The sequence below is a fragment of the Hyaena hyaena genome, unplaced genomic scaffold (genome assembly GCF_003009895.1).
Source record: "Hyaena hyaena isolate Hyena2069 unplaced genomic scaffold, ASM300989v1 scaffold_229, whole genome shotgun sequence".
NCBI lineage: Eukaryota > Metazoa > Chordata > Mammalia > Carnivora > Hyaenidae > Hyaena > Hyaena hyaena.
The window spans coordinates 1,172,978-1,187,447 of NW_024080861.1; positions in this window are offsets into that span (position 1 = coordinate 1,172,978).

Genomic DNA, 14,470 nt, shown 5'->3' on the forward strand with positions numbered 1-14,470 from the left:
CCATCCTTTGTCATGAAAACATTCTTTAAAAGTGTCTACTTACATTTAATATTTAAGTTGTAACTTTCCATTCTCGCTAATCACAATAAAGTTTTAAGATAAGAAAAACATTTTAAGAGGAATTTCCTCTTCGGTTGTTCGGGGTGGTGTTTGAGGAACTAATTTTTGACAGAAATCAAGTTAGAGGATTGAAATATTCTCCCATGGCAGCCCTCTTCCCCCAGGGGGCACCAATGTGTGTACATTTAACGGGGACTGTGGCACTGCCCAGCCCTGTCCCAGGAGCCAAACCCACTAGGACTCCCATCGTGAATACGGTTGGGAACAGCCCTCCAGTTTCCTTCTGCCTCTTTGGACAGAGACCAACTCTGCTTGCTAGCTTTGAGGGTTCTCTAAAGCCCCAGAACCACTCTCCCAGAAGAGAGCACCCCAGCTCCTCATGGGTCCCCTGTGTCCTTGAGATTTCCAGGGGCCCCCGGGGTATTGCAAGTCTGCTATATCCACGTTTCCCAGCCATACTTGAATGTCACATGGTGGTGGCAGTTTCATTTGGGCTAACGCTGTAGTCTACTACACCACACAGATGACTACTATGGTCTATGCGAGAGAAATCCGTTGGGCATTTTGTAGTGTGTCTTTATGACGCAGGCAAGTCAGTCTGAGTTGTACTTCTACTGGCATAGTTGGTAGTGTGCTTAGAAACACTTTTTCTGGAGATGCTCCACCTGGATTTGAATCCATTTACTCTGTGACATTAGGAAAGCTACAAAACCTTTCTCTATAAATTGAGGAATATATATCAATATACAAATATATAGCTACCATGGGTGGGGGGCAGTCTGATATGGATAGCTATAGAAAGATTGCCCTAGGATGGGGTGGAGCGCATTTATTTAAATCAGATTCAACCAGAGGAGTGAGATCTAGTAAATTACAGTACAGACAACTATGCCTTGAAATGAGGAACTGCAATCTCAGGAGGGGTAATTAAGGTTCCTAATTGCACATTATTCAGAGGTTCCCCCACCTCCTTCAATGAATTAGCATGCCTCTGTAGATCCAGCCCTAAAGCTACACTAAAAGAGAGTTGGCTGGATTTTTCAAATGTTGAGTCCTATGCAAAGAAACTCAGCAACAATTAAAAATGCAACTACAGGAGCGCCTGCGCAGCTCAGTCGGTTAAGCGTCAGACTCCAGCCCAGGTCATGATGTCACAGTTTGTGGGTTCGACCGCCGCATCGGGCTCTGTGCTGACAGCTCAGAGCCTGGAGCCTGCTTCGCATTCTGTGTCTCCCTCTCTCTCTGCCCCTCCCCCACTTGCAGTCCACCTCTCCCTCTCTCTCAAAAATAAACACTAAAAAAATGCAACTACAATTCTGTCTCTTTTGTATGCTTCTCTCGGGTTCTGTGCAGGCCAGCCAAGTTATCCCACACAAGGATACAAACCCACAATCAGGACTAGGGCAAAAGAAGGAATCCAAGATAGTATTTGGTAGAAAACTGGTAGTTCGCAAACTTGGCCGCCCGCTGGGGACATCTGGGGAGGTCTTAAAACTACCAACAGCAGGTTGCTGGTAAGCTGGCTCTTAAAGGGCAGATGGGGAGGGCTCGTTCGTGATTCGTGGATGCTAAGCCACCAACATGACGAACGCGGGCGTGGGGAGAGCCGCACGGCCTGGCCGACCCCGCTCCAGCACGTGTCCGGCTCCCCAGGGAGTCTGGTCTAAACGGTGAGGGGTGCGGCCCGAGCGGAGGGACGCTGAGAACCAGCCCCAGGTGGTTCTAACGTGCAGCCATGTTTGAGAACCACCCACCCCGGTCACGGTCACGGAGCTTCCTCTCAGGCTGCTGCTTCCGGCACCTTCTCAGCATCTGCTCTGCAACTGTCAGGTCAGTACGTTGTTCCCTTAAAAAAGTGTTGCCATTTCTCAGTCGGACAAGCGCCGGTCGCTCGGTTTCGGCTCAGGTCATGATCTCATGGTTCGTGAGTTCGAGCCTCACATTGGGCTTCGCACTGGCAGTGAGGAACCTGCTTGGGATTCTCTCTCTCTGCCCCTCCCCCTGCTTGCCCCCTCTGTCTCTCTCTCAAAATAAATAGACAAATAATAGCAAGTGTATAAAAATTGTTGCCATATTTTAATATTGTGCTTTAGGGAAGCTGCTTCTCTCTTGTCTCCTGTTGCTCATTAGGAGTGTGGTGTCGGGGGCGCCTGGGTGGCTCAGTCGGTTGAGCGTCCAACTTCGGCTCAGGTCATGATCTCACAGTTCGTGGGTTCGAGCCCCACGTCGGGCTCTGTGCTGACAGCTATCTCAGAGCCTGGAGCCTGTTTCAGATTCTGTATCTCCCTCTCTCTCTGACCCTCCCCTGCTCACGCTGTCTCTCTCAGAAATAAATAAAGATATTTAAAAAAAAAATTTTTTTTTAAAAAGCGTGGTGTCGGTGGTTTCTAAAAGTAGATCATTTGTTCAAAACCATGTGTTAAATATGTTGAAGGCACTTTGTTGAAAACAAGTTTGGAAAACTCTCTTCCTAACTGACTTCAAGAGGTTTATCTTCTGGAGGGCGAGAGACGGAAGTGAGCCAGCAGCCGCCAGAGGGTGTGAGAGAGGAGCACAGAGAAGGACATCACTGCGGTCACCATCTATTGGCTTACCTGCACATCCTCAGACCCCTTGGTGCATAAGGCATAGTGACTGGGAACTAAATGCTCTTTTCCCCAGCCTCCCTGGAAGCTTGAAGTAGCAATGAGACAGTTCTGCCCAGTGAGAGAGATGCAAGCCAAAATCAGCTGTGAGCTCCCAAAACAGCGTTTGCTTTTTCTATTAAAAAAAAAAAAAAAAGCATATCCAAAGCTGGTACTGCCTCTTTGATCACAACCCATCTTATTGCTTTCTGGAGCCCAAGGCAGCAGCTGGAGGTGCCACGACCATTTTGTGCACGAGGTAAAAGCCAGGAGAATCACAGGTACACTCCCTCTAGCATCTTTTAGTCTTTAAACAAATACCAAAAGCTTCCTCTGTTTGTATACAGGCTTATAAGCGAGGTTTTTCTCTGACTGGCAGCTAGACACAACCCAGACTGCAACCAGGTACGGGTGCATACCCAAGTGGAAGGTGGGCCGCTTCCTAGAATAATTAATGCTGGAGCTGAATCTTAGAGGATGAGGCAAATGAGTGATTGGGGAGGCATAAGGAAGAAAGGGGTTCTAAGCAGAAGGCCAGTGTGAGCAGATACCTCCAGACACAAAAGAGCATGGCCGATTTGGGCACATGCCACTAGAGAAGGTGACAGGAACATGGGGGACCATCTGAGGGCTTGGAGGAGCTGACGGTGGAGAAGCCAGCAAATGCCAGACCATGAAGGCTCCATTGTGGTCGCTAAAAGAATTAGAAATTTATCCTAAAGATAAAAGTTAACTTTTGAAGAATTTTAGGCTGAGAAGGTACCTGGTTAAATTTGTATTTAAAAAAGATAATAATTGTCCTTTAATGCAGAGTACTACTTCTAGGAATTTTTTTACTCAACTCTTTATTTTATAATAGAGAAACATCAGAAACAACCTAAATGTCACCAATAAGACCAATAAGTTATAATACTGCCCTATGATGGAATATTTTTGCAACTGTATTTTTAGGCAATGTATTATTATACTAGTGGCATAATTAGTAAAGAAAAATGCATAATATAAAACTTTTTCCCACAAAAATTATTTTTTTAGGAAAAAAGGAGGAAAAAACTAGAAAAAGAAATTATGAAATAATAATTATAGTTCTTGATAGTAAAGATATGACTGATTTTCATTTTCTTCTTTTATAGTTTTTATTTTCCTAATTTTCTGAATAAGAAATGTTATAATCAGGGGGAAAATGTTACTTAAAATGTAAGAATGGCATCTGGAATGAGCCAGACTAGAAGCAGACACATCAGTGAGTTGGTATTTATTGTTCATTTGGTTTCTGAGTCTTTGGTTGGGTGACCCAGACTTGGAAAAAAAGTGGATTTCCTAGGACAGGAAATCCTCTGGACCTTGCTCTACTGCATCAATAACCTACTTGTGGTCCCCCAAGATTTCTTGGTTCTCTGGAATCCCATCCTGCCTTTTGCACTTTCAATGTTCCCATGTGAATTTTGCCTTTGTGGGCTGCTTTAGCTCCAGCTTTACCCACCATGTTGGGTGAACTCCCATCCCAATCTCCCTGGAGGTAAGAATCCCTAGATTTTTACCATCTCCAGGAACAATGTGATCACGTTTGTGTTCACACTAGTCACAGTGTCTGCCACTGTTCCCACAAAATGCAACCCTGGAGAGCCTTGGCTTGTCTCATGGGGCTCTTCGTTACCAACAAGTGGTAACAATCGGGCAATGACGGCCTAAGTTGGGCTTCTATTCAGGGGCAGTTAATCAGTGGACTGGGATTTTAAAACTAGGTAGGCCCATCAGGTTCTTGCACTAAGGCACTTGAACTGGGAAGGACAGAGAAAACGAGGCAGTTAGCAGCAGGGGTTAAAGTTGAAGGGAGGTATAACTAAAGCTAAGACCTAAGGCTGTGGTCATGATAAGTCATGAGACAGCAGACGCTATGAATGGGTGGATTCAATGATGCAAGAAAAAGGTATGCAGAGTAGAGGTGACAAGTTAGCTATAGTGAGAGGTGAATAGAGCAAACCCCAGAAAATAGCCAATGCACATCAACAGAAGGGAATCAGAGTGAAGGTTCAGATACCCCAACTGTTGAAGTTCATAGATATTGCTGTCTTAACAGACACTGGCTGATCTACTGCTTATTTTTTATTTTGGTTCATCTCCCTATGTTCCATATGTTTCCCTATAATAATAAAGTTCTGTCCCCATCTTCCTTTGTACTTTGCCTATGTTGTGAATAGGTTTCTGTTTTTGAAATCAGAAGGGGCTGAACTTGAATTGTGTTGATCCATTTACTTATTTATTATTTGTTCACTTATTAATTCTTTCACATATTCTATGCAATATATGAAAATTGTGCCAGTATTCTATGCACTAGGGGCAAAAGACTATACAATACAATACTTGCCCATAATGTTATCCATTATTCACCCTCACGGTGGTGATAGAACATAAATATGAGAGAGCTATAGAAGGATGAAATAGAAATAAAACTAATAGGCAACTGATGGAATGGGAAAAGATAGTTGCAAATGATATATCAGATAAAGGGCTATTATCCAAAATCTATAAGGAACTCACCAAACTCCACACCTGAAAAACAAATAATCCAGTGAAGAAATGGGCAGAAGACATGAATAGACACTTCTCCAAAGAGGACATCCAGATGGCCAACAGACACATGAAACAATGCTCAGTGTCCCTCATCATCAGGGAAATACAAATCACAAAACACACTGAGATACCACCTCATGCCAGTCAGAGTGGCTAAAATGAACAAATCAGGAGACTTTAGATGCTGGCGAGGATGTGGATAAATGGGCACCTTCCTACACTGTTGGTGGGAATGTAAACTGGTTCAGCCCCTCTGAAAAACAGTGTGGAGGTTCCTCAAAAAATTAATAGTAGAACTTCCCTATGACCCAGCAATAGCACTGCTGGGAATTTACCCAAGAGATACAGGAGTGCTGATGCATAAGGGGCACATGTAGCCCGATGTTCATAGCAGCACTTTCAACAACAGGCAAATCATGGAAAGAGCCTAAGTGTCCATCAATTGATGAATGGATCAAGTGGTTTACCTATACAATGGAATACTACATGGCAATGAGAAAGAATGAAATCTGGCCATGTGTAGCAAAGTGGATGGAACTTGAGGGTGTTATGCTGAGCAAAATAAGTCAGGCAGAGAAGGACAGATACCATATGTTTGCACATAAAAGTGGATTAGGAGGAACTTAACAGAGGACCATGGGGGAGGAGAAGGGGAAAAATAGTTGGGGATAGGAAGGGAGGCAAACCATGAGAGACTCTTGAATGCTGAGAACAAACTGAGGGCTGATGGCAGGGGGAAGCGGGGAAGAGGGGTGATGCGCATGGAGGAGGGCACTTGTTGGGATGAGCACTGGGTGTTATATGGAAACCAACTTGACAATAAACCATTTAAGAAAAAAAAAGAAGGATGAAATGGATATAGTTGAATATAGGATGTGGATGAGAAAAGATATAAGAAGGCAGGGAGAGGCATTTTAAATTATGTTTCAAACTTCTGCCTGAGTCCTTGAAAGGGTGACAGTGCCATTTACTAAATAAAGAATTCTAGAATAAGGAATGTTGAGTTTAAAGATACCCAAGTCTGGGTAGCCAATATGCAGCTGTGGAAAGAGATCATTACTTAAGATTAGGTTAGATTAGCATAAATTTAGGAAGAATAAATGTCACCAATAATATTGGGGTCTGCAGCTTTTACAATGAGAGGAAGGCTGAGAACAGAATTATGGGGAATAGTCAAAGGGAGGTCAGAGGAAGAGGTTTCCAGGAAGAAGACAAAGTAGGAGTGATCCAAGTAATAGGAAAACAGGGGAGTAGTCTATCATGGATGCCAAAGAACAGATTACTTCAATTTTTTTTATGTTTATCTATTTCTTGAGAGAGAGAGAGAGAGACAGAGCATGAGTAGGGAAAGGGCAGAGAGAGAGAGGGAGGGAGACACAGAATCCAAAGCAGGCTCTAGGCTCTGAGCTGTCAGCACAGAGCCCAATGTGGGGCTTGAACTCACGCACCACAAAATCATGACCAAAGCCGAAGTCAGATGCTCAACTGACTGAGCCAACCAGGTGCCCCATGAGCAGATTAGTTCTAATAGGAGGACATATCAACGGTGCAAATGCCTCAAAGATGGTGAGAAAGATATAAACAGAAAAATGCTCATTATGTTTGTAACACAGAAGTTACTGGTGCCTTAGATGAGAGGGCTTCGTGAGAGAATCACTGTGGCAATGAGCTGAGGATCAGGCAGTAAGTGTGAGTTTATTCATCCAGTAAGCTAGACCCAAATGGATAGGAGAGAGATAGACTCTACCCAAGGGTATAGAGTCAGAAATTGTTGGAACCCATATGAGAGAAAGGTTAACTCTCAAATTCCAACTGAGTGTCCACATAGAACTGTTCCTCTGTCTTCTGGCATCTTCCCCATTCCTCCCAAGTCCACTGTAAGCCCCTTCATGAGCTCCTGGATGCAGTTTCCTCTGCCTCTTCTCTTTCTGCAAGACTGGAAGAGAACCAACATATACATATACATATACATATACATATACATATACATATACATATACATATACGTATACGTATTGCACTCTTTCTACAGGACTAGAGAAATAAAGTGGGAATTATATAAACGAATTATATAAGGAGAAATTGAAAGCTATGCTCAAAAGTGTGGTTTGGAAGAGGGGAGCAGATATGGCTGTGATCAGGTGTAAAACTCCCCTGGGCTTCCCTACATCTGTTGACCCATATTCACACACTTCACATGACAAACTTTCTGAAAGGACAGACTTATGAAAGGGAGTACAATATATTGTTAACTCTTGTAATTTTTAAGGTTCCTCTCTGGGTGGATTCAATGAGATACAATATCATAATCCTTCCCCTTATACTAGCAAAATTTTGAGATGAGATTCTTTGAAAGAATTCAAACTCTGGTGAGCTGCTTCTTAGTTTCCATATGAGAGAAGGAAAAGGAATGCTTAAAGCCTAGCTGGGTTCCCCTGCCAGGAGAGACAGAAGTGGACGATTATTGGAGCCAAGTTCCTGAGTAAGTAAGCAGAAGGGGTGGGGCTCTGGGGCACAGGAGTGGAGAGCTCATCTTCTGGAAGAGAATGAAAGGTCTGAGTGTAGGTGCAGACACATGTGGTACAGGACAAGACAGAATTCTAGTTGATGGTTTCATTTTCTTGGCAAATTATAAGCAAAATCTGCTAGTAATAAGAGTTGAGGAGATGGGTACTACCACTACTACTAATAGCAGATCCACATATTGGGTATTGAAGGTGGGTCAGGTCCTTTTTATACACTATCTTATTAGCCCCCATCACAGTCTTCTGTGACTAACCCTTAAACATAAGTTTTCTAATAGAGGGCTTGTTCAATGTTTCAACTATCTCTCAGCATTGTGACGAAAATGGAAAATGCTATATTACAATTTTCTACCACATACCTATGGAAGTGACATGAAAAGCTGTACAAATAGATGTGCTACTCTACATCTGAGGTAATCTATCAGTAGGCAAATTTTCCTACCTCAGTCATTTCCCAGCATTCCATAGAGGCCTTAGCTTCTAGAATTATAATTCTTTTAATGTCTGAGAAACAACTGTAAAAAATAACCTTTAAACAATATAACTTAAAAGGATCTTTATAATTCAGTCTTCTGATCATGAGATTGGCTGGGGAGGAGCTTGTGAAAAGTCTTAAGGAGTCCTGAATGATTGAGCTTTATCAGATGTTTGGGAGAAGGAGAAGCATAAAACCCCACCTATTAGAGTCCTGTCTCTGGACTACCGCTTCAGAAAGCCTAGAACCCTGTTCAGCTGAACACATACTAATGAGGACCAGCAATGTATGAGTATTGTGCCAGGCTTCAGGGCTTTCATATAAAGGTGATGCAAACACACTCAGTGCCTATAGGGAGCTTGCAATCAGTCAGAGGAACAAGAAAACACATACGCAGATGAAGTGGCAGAGAGTTAATGGTAAAGGCAGCCCGGGGGATGTGTCTTAAAGGATGAGAGGATTTCACAAGGTGAAGATGAGAAGGAAAACACTTCAGACCAAGTGGCCAACAATGTACAGATGTCAACGATTCAGGTATTTGAAGGAAGACGTAGGAGTCCAGTTTGAGTAGAGCAGTGGTTTTCGGAATGTGGTTCCTGGACCCTCAACCTCAGCGTCACTTGGGAATGGGTTAGAAATGCAAATCCTCATTCTAGAGTCTTGTGTCTCAATTACTGAGTCTCCATATGACCCAACAATTCCACACCTACATATGTATTCCAAAATAATTAAAAACGTAAAAACTTGTACATGAATATTTATAGTGTCATTCTTCATAATAGGTTAAAAAAGAAAGGAAACAACCCAAGTGTCCATCATTTGGATATGGATAAATGAAATGTGTTTCTATGCAGTGAAATATCATTCTGACATAAAGCAGAATGAAATACTGAAACGTATTACAACATGGATGAATCTTGAAAATATTGTGTTAAATGAAAGAAGCTAGTCACAAAGGACCGCATATTATATGATTCCATTTCTGTGAAGTATCCAGAATAAGCAAATTCATAGAGACAGAAGTTAGATTTGTGGTTTCTAGAGACTGGGGTGAAGGGAGAATGAGAAGTGGCTCCAAATAGGTTTCTTTTAGGGTGATGAAAATGTTCTAGAAGTAGTAGTAACGGTTGTGAAACTTTGTGAATATACTAAAAAACACTCAATTGTGCACTTTCTAAGGATTTCTGTCATATGTGAAATATATCTCAAATTAAAAAAAAATTCTCAGGTCTTACTCCAGTCCTATTGCATCTGAACCCCTTGGGTAGGGTAGGACCCAGTAACCTGTGTTTTAACCAACCTTCTGGGTGATTCTGATGTACACTCCTGTTTGAGAACCACCTTAAAGCCGTGGATCTCAGTCTGGGCAGGACATTATTATCACCTGGAGAATTTTAAAAGGCATCCAGTTCCTGGACCCACATCTAGAGATTCTGGTTAATTGGGCCAAGGAATCAGCATTTTTTGAAAGCTACTCATGTGATTCTCCTGTGCATCACCATTGAGAACCACTGGCCTAGCACCTAACGCATGTGTAGGTGGATTAATGAGTGATGGTGTGAGAGGCCAGGACCTTACTATAGAGGCCCTTGGAAAACAACCTTGAGGAAAGGAAATTGTTAGATGTGCACGCTAAGATTATTCTGGCAATAGTGGGTACAAGAATGGGTACACGTAGGCACTGAAGGCTATGAGATCTGTTAGGAAATTTGGACAGGCATGAGGAATGGAAGGCGGCGAGCAGAATTATTATGGCAGGAACAAAATGGAAGGAGTAAGGAAGGAAAACATGCAGATAGGCATACCAAATGTGGAAACTAAGGAGTCGGAGGGTATGGGAGGAAAGAAGTCAAAATTGCCTTCAGAGTTTTAAATGAAGGTGATTGGATAAAGGAGATGCCATTAAAACAAATAAGGAGATCAAGCATTTTTGCTAGTGTTTTTGGTGTGGAGGAACAGAAAGTACATGATGAGGCGGGAAGGTCAAAGAGCAAAGTTGAAGATAAAGATAAGGAGCAGAGATAATCCATGATGCACCTACCTGTAAAAAAAAAAAAATACAGGGGCGCCTGGGTGACTGAGTTGAGCATCCGACTGCAGCTCAGGTCATGATCTCACAGTTCATGAGTTGACAGCTCACTGTTGTCAGTGCAGAGCTCGCTTCTGAGATTCTCTGTCTCCCTCTCTCTCTGCCCCTCCCCACTTGTGCTTTCTCCCTCTCAAAAATAAATAAACATTTAAAAAAAATACAATGATTCTAGGAGCAAATCTGTTTCTGCCATATTTTTCTTTTTCTTTTTTTTTTTCTTTACAAATAGTTTATTGTCAGGTTGGTTTCCATATAACACCCAGTGTTCATCCCCACAAGTGCCCTCCTCCATGCACATCTCCCCCCTCCCCTCCCACACCCATCAGCCCTCAGTTTCTTCTCAGCATTCAAGAGTCTTTCATGGTTTGCCTCTCTCCCTCTCCCCAACTATTTTTCCCCTTCTTCTCCCCCATGGTCCTCCATTAAGTTCCTCCTAATCCTCCTATATGTGCAAACATATGGTATCTGTCCTTCTCTGCCTGACTTATTTCGCTCAGCATAACACCCTCAAGGTCCATCCATGTTGCTACACATGGCCAGAGTTCGTTTTTCCTCATTGCCATGTAGCATTCCACCGTATAGATAAACCACATCTTCTTGATCCATTCATCAGGTTATAGACACTTAGGCTCTTTCCATGTTTTTCTGCCATATTTTTCTAAAATTAGCATTGCAAATATATTCACTCATTGGTACTTTTGCTAGTTTCATATTGCTGCCATAACAAATTACCTCAAATTCAGCAGCATAGAAACAGCACAACTGTATTATCGTACAGTTCTGTAGGTCAAATGCCTGATATGAGTTTCACTGGGCTAAAATTAAGGTGTTGGCAGCACTGCATTCCTATCTGGAGGGCCTGGGAGATAATCCATGTCCTTGCTTCTTCCAGCTGCTAGAGAGCATCCTAAATTTCTCAGCCAGTGGGTCCTTCCTCCATGTGCTACTCCAGCAGTGGTGAGTTGAGTTTTTTCATAGTGCATCACTCTGAGTTCTTCTTTTGCCTCCTTTTTTCATTTTAAAAGGCCCTTGTGATTACATTGGACTTACCCAGATAATCCAGGATAATCTCCCTATTTAAGGTCAGCTGATTAGCAACCTAATTCCAACTACAACCTTCATTCTCATTCACCATGTAATATAATATATTCACAAGTTCTGGAGTTTGGGAGATGGACATCTTTGGAGGCCATTATTACTGTATTATATATTTTGACTATAGAGCGATTTCATACTTCTAGACTCATCATGATACAAATTCAATTTATGACTTCCAAGTCTGTTCTAGTGTTTTACAATATACATAAGATTTTGTTCCTTTTTTCAGAGTCCTTACTCTATAGTACTCACAGTATGGTATATCACAAGCCAGATAAGAGTTGGGAGGCGAGTGGTATTGAGCTCACAGTTCAACATAGAGGAATAATATTCACCTATGAATGTGAGTATATTGGGGCACTTGGTTGGCTCAGTCGGTTGAGCATCTGACTTTGGCTCAGGTGATGGTCTCATGGTTTGTGAGTTTGAGTCCTGCATCAGGCCCTGTGCTGACAGCTCAGAGCCTGGAGCCTGCTTCAGATTCTGTATCTCCCTCTCTCTGCCCCTCCCCTACTTGCGCGTGTGTGCATTCTCTTTCAAAAATAAATAAACATTAAAAAATTATTTTAAAAATGTGTCAGCAAATTGCAGAGTCCTTTCCATTGTTATAAAAGTCAAGAAATTTCTTAATCACACCACTTCTATTTTGTTCTGTTTATGAGACTGGTATTTGTTTGCTAGGACTGCAGTAACGAAGTGACCCAGACAGGGTGCCTTAAACAACAGAATTTTATTTTCTCACAGTTCCAGAGCCTGGAAGTCTGAGATCAAAGTGTCTAAGGAGTTGATTTCTTCTGAGGCCATCAGGGGAGGCTCTATGCCAGGCCTTGCTCCTTGGCTGGTAGATGCCTGTCTTATCTCTGTTTTTCCCATGATCTTCCCTCTGTACATGTTTGTATCCAAATTTACTCTGATGAGGACACCAGTAATGTTGGATTAGAGAGCACCCTAATGGCCTCATTTTAATTTAATTACCCCTTTAAAGCCTCTATCTCCAAATACAGTTATATTCTGAGGTACACAGGATCAGGACTTCAATGTATGAATTTTTGAGGGAGACACAATTCAGCCCATAATGTAATAGGGTACTTATATTATCCCATAATAGGATAAACCTATTGCTAAATGAATCTCATGTGCCATCTCTGATGGCTGGTGGCTGCTTCAGGTCATTTTTTGAGGAGGATTCTGAGGGCATACCTGGGTTTGACTGGCTGGCAGAGTGGCAAGCAGCATGCTGTGGACGTGAAAACCTCATCATTGATTCAATTACCACGTAGAGGATGGGAGAGTCTTTTGCTAAGTACAGGGTAGACTATATCCAGGAAGGATAATGTTGGATGCCAAATGTACTGACCCATCAGTTACATTATAACTTAGAATTTATTGTCCCACCTCCGCTAGAAGTTTTGAATATCATTATTTGTACCATGTGGTGCCAGACTGACTAGTGTCCAAGTATGTATGTGATGATTGGCAAAACTGCCTGAAGAATCCATGTCATTGACAAGCTATTAATATGAATTACCCATTTGTGAAGTATGCCTTTTATAGGAAAATGAGTCATTAGAGAAGGTAGCCATTACATTATTATGACTCTCTCACATATACATGAATTCATTTAACGATAATACATTTAGATATAGTTGACAAAAGAGTTGGTTAGAAAACTATGTCTGGGGACCTGATTTGTTTTCATTGAAAATGACAAAACGTCATTATTCAGGGATTAATACGACTTTTATAAAATTAGCCCTGTGAAGAAATCGGTTGGGCTGTATTCCCTAGAATGTTCTAACGTGCTTCTAGATTGTCAGAACTCTGCCGTAAAAACCAAGGTTTGAGGCAGCCAATGACAGGGCATACTGCCTGGCACTACCATTTCTTGGAGTGGGTCCATAGCCAAATTTAAGAAAATTTGCCTTAGAGCCTTATCCAAATTATCCCTGTCACATGTCTTTATTCTCATGCAACCAGTCAGCCTGAAAATGTGATACACGAAGATAAAACTATTACAAATGAGACAGCCAAAGGTGAATAGCTGAAACTTGGCATTAGTCAACCACAGGGGTCACTTCTGTTGGGATTACTGATGTTTCAAAATTTGCATGGACAGAATCCCAGAGATTTTACAAGATAAGCTAGGATGTATGCCGGATGTACTCTACACTTTGTTTCTTTTTACCACAAAAGTTAGTCTTTGCTGAGAAGCATGCAGTGACACCAAGCTGGCTTGCTGCCACTCTACTTAAGATCACGGGCACAGTGTCATGTGAGGCTGGAGCACAAGAGAACCAGTGTGACACTGTCAGGCTGATGAATATCAAAGCCTCCCTCCCAGACTGACCTGACAAGAGCAGACCAGAACTTTCTGGAGTTTCCAGGAAACAGCACAAGTCCTCACTCCTCCCTGTGCCTGAACAATGAGGAAAAGTCACCTGGTGTTTCTCACTACCATTTTAAACTCACAAGTAATATATGAACATGAATAATCATTAAGAAAATACATACATCATCTAAAAATCATTAGTATACAAACCATAAAAAATATGCAGATATAAAAAATATCCTATTACACTTTATTAATCCTTTGCTCCTTCACACCTGTAACCACTGTGATGTGAATATTCTTCCAAATCTATATTTCTATACATTTAGAGCCACTCTATATACACAGATACATACAGATATATAGATGCAGATATAGATATCAATATATACATATATCCAAACATTTTACCTATTATTCAGCAACTTACTTTTCACTTAACATTTTGTCTTAGAGATTTGCCGTATTCATCCACAAATGCACCTCTCCTTTTAAATTGTTATGGTGTATGATAATATATTTAATCATTTTTTATATTGCTTGCCATGTAGTCAGTTCCCAATTCTCTGATACTGAAAGTTCTGCTGTATATAAACTTCCTCTTCTACGTCTTATTCTGACAACTAGGCATTTTCTCTATGATAGATTCAAAAAAGCAAATGTTACAGAAAGTATATTTTATTTTGATTTTGATGA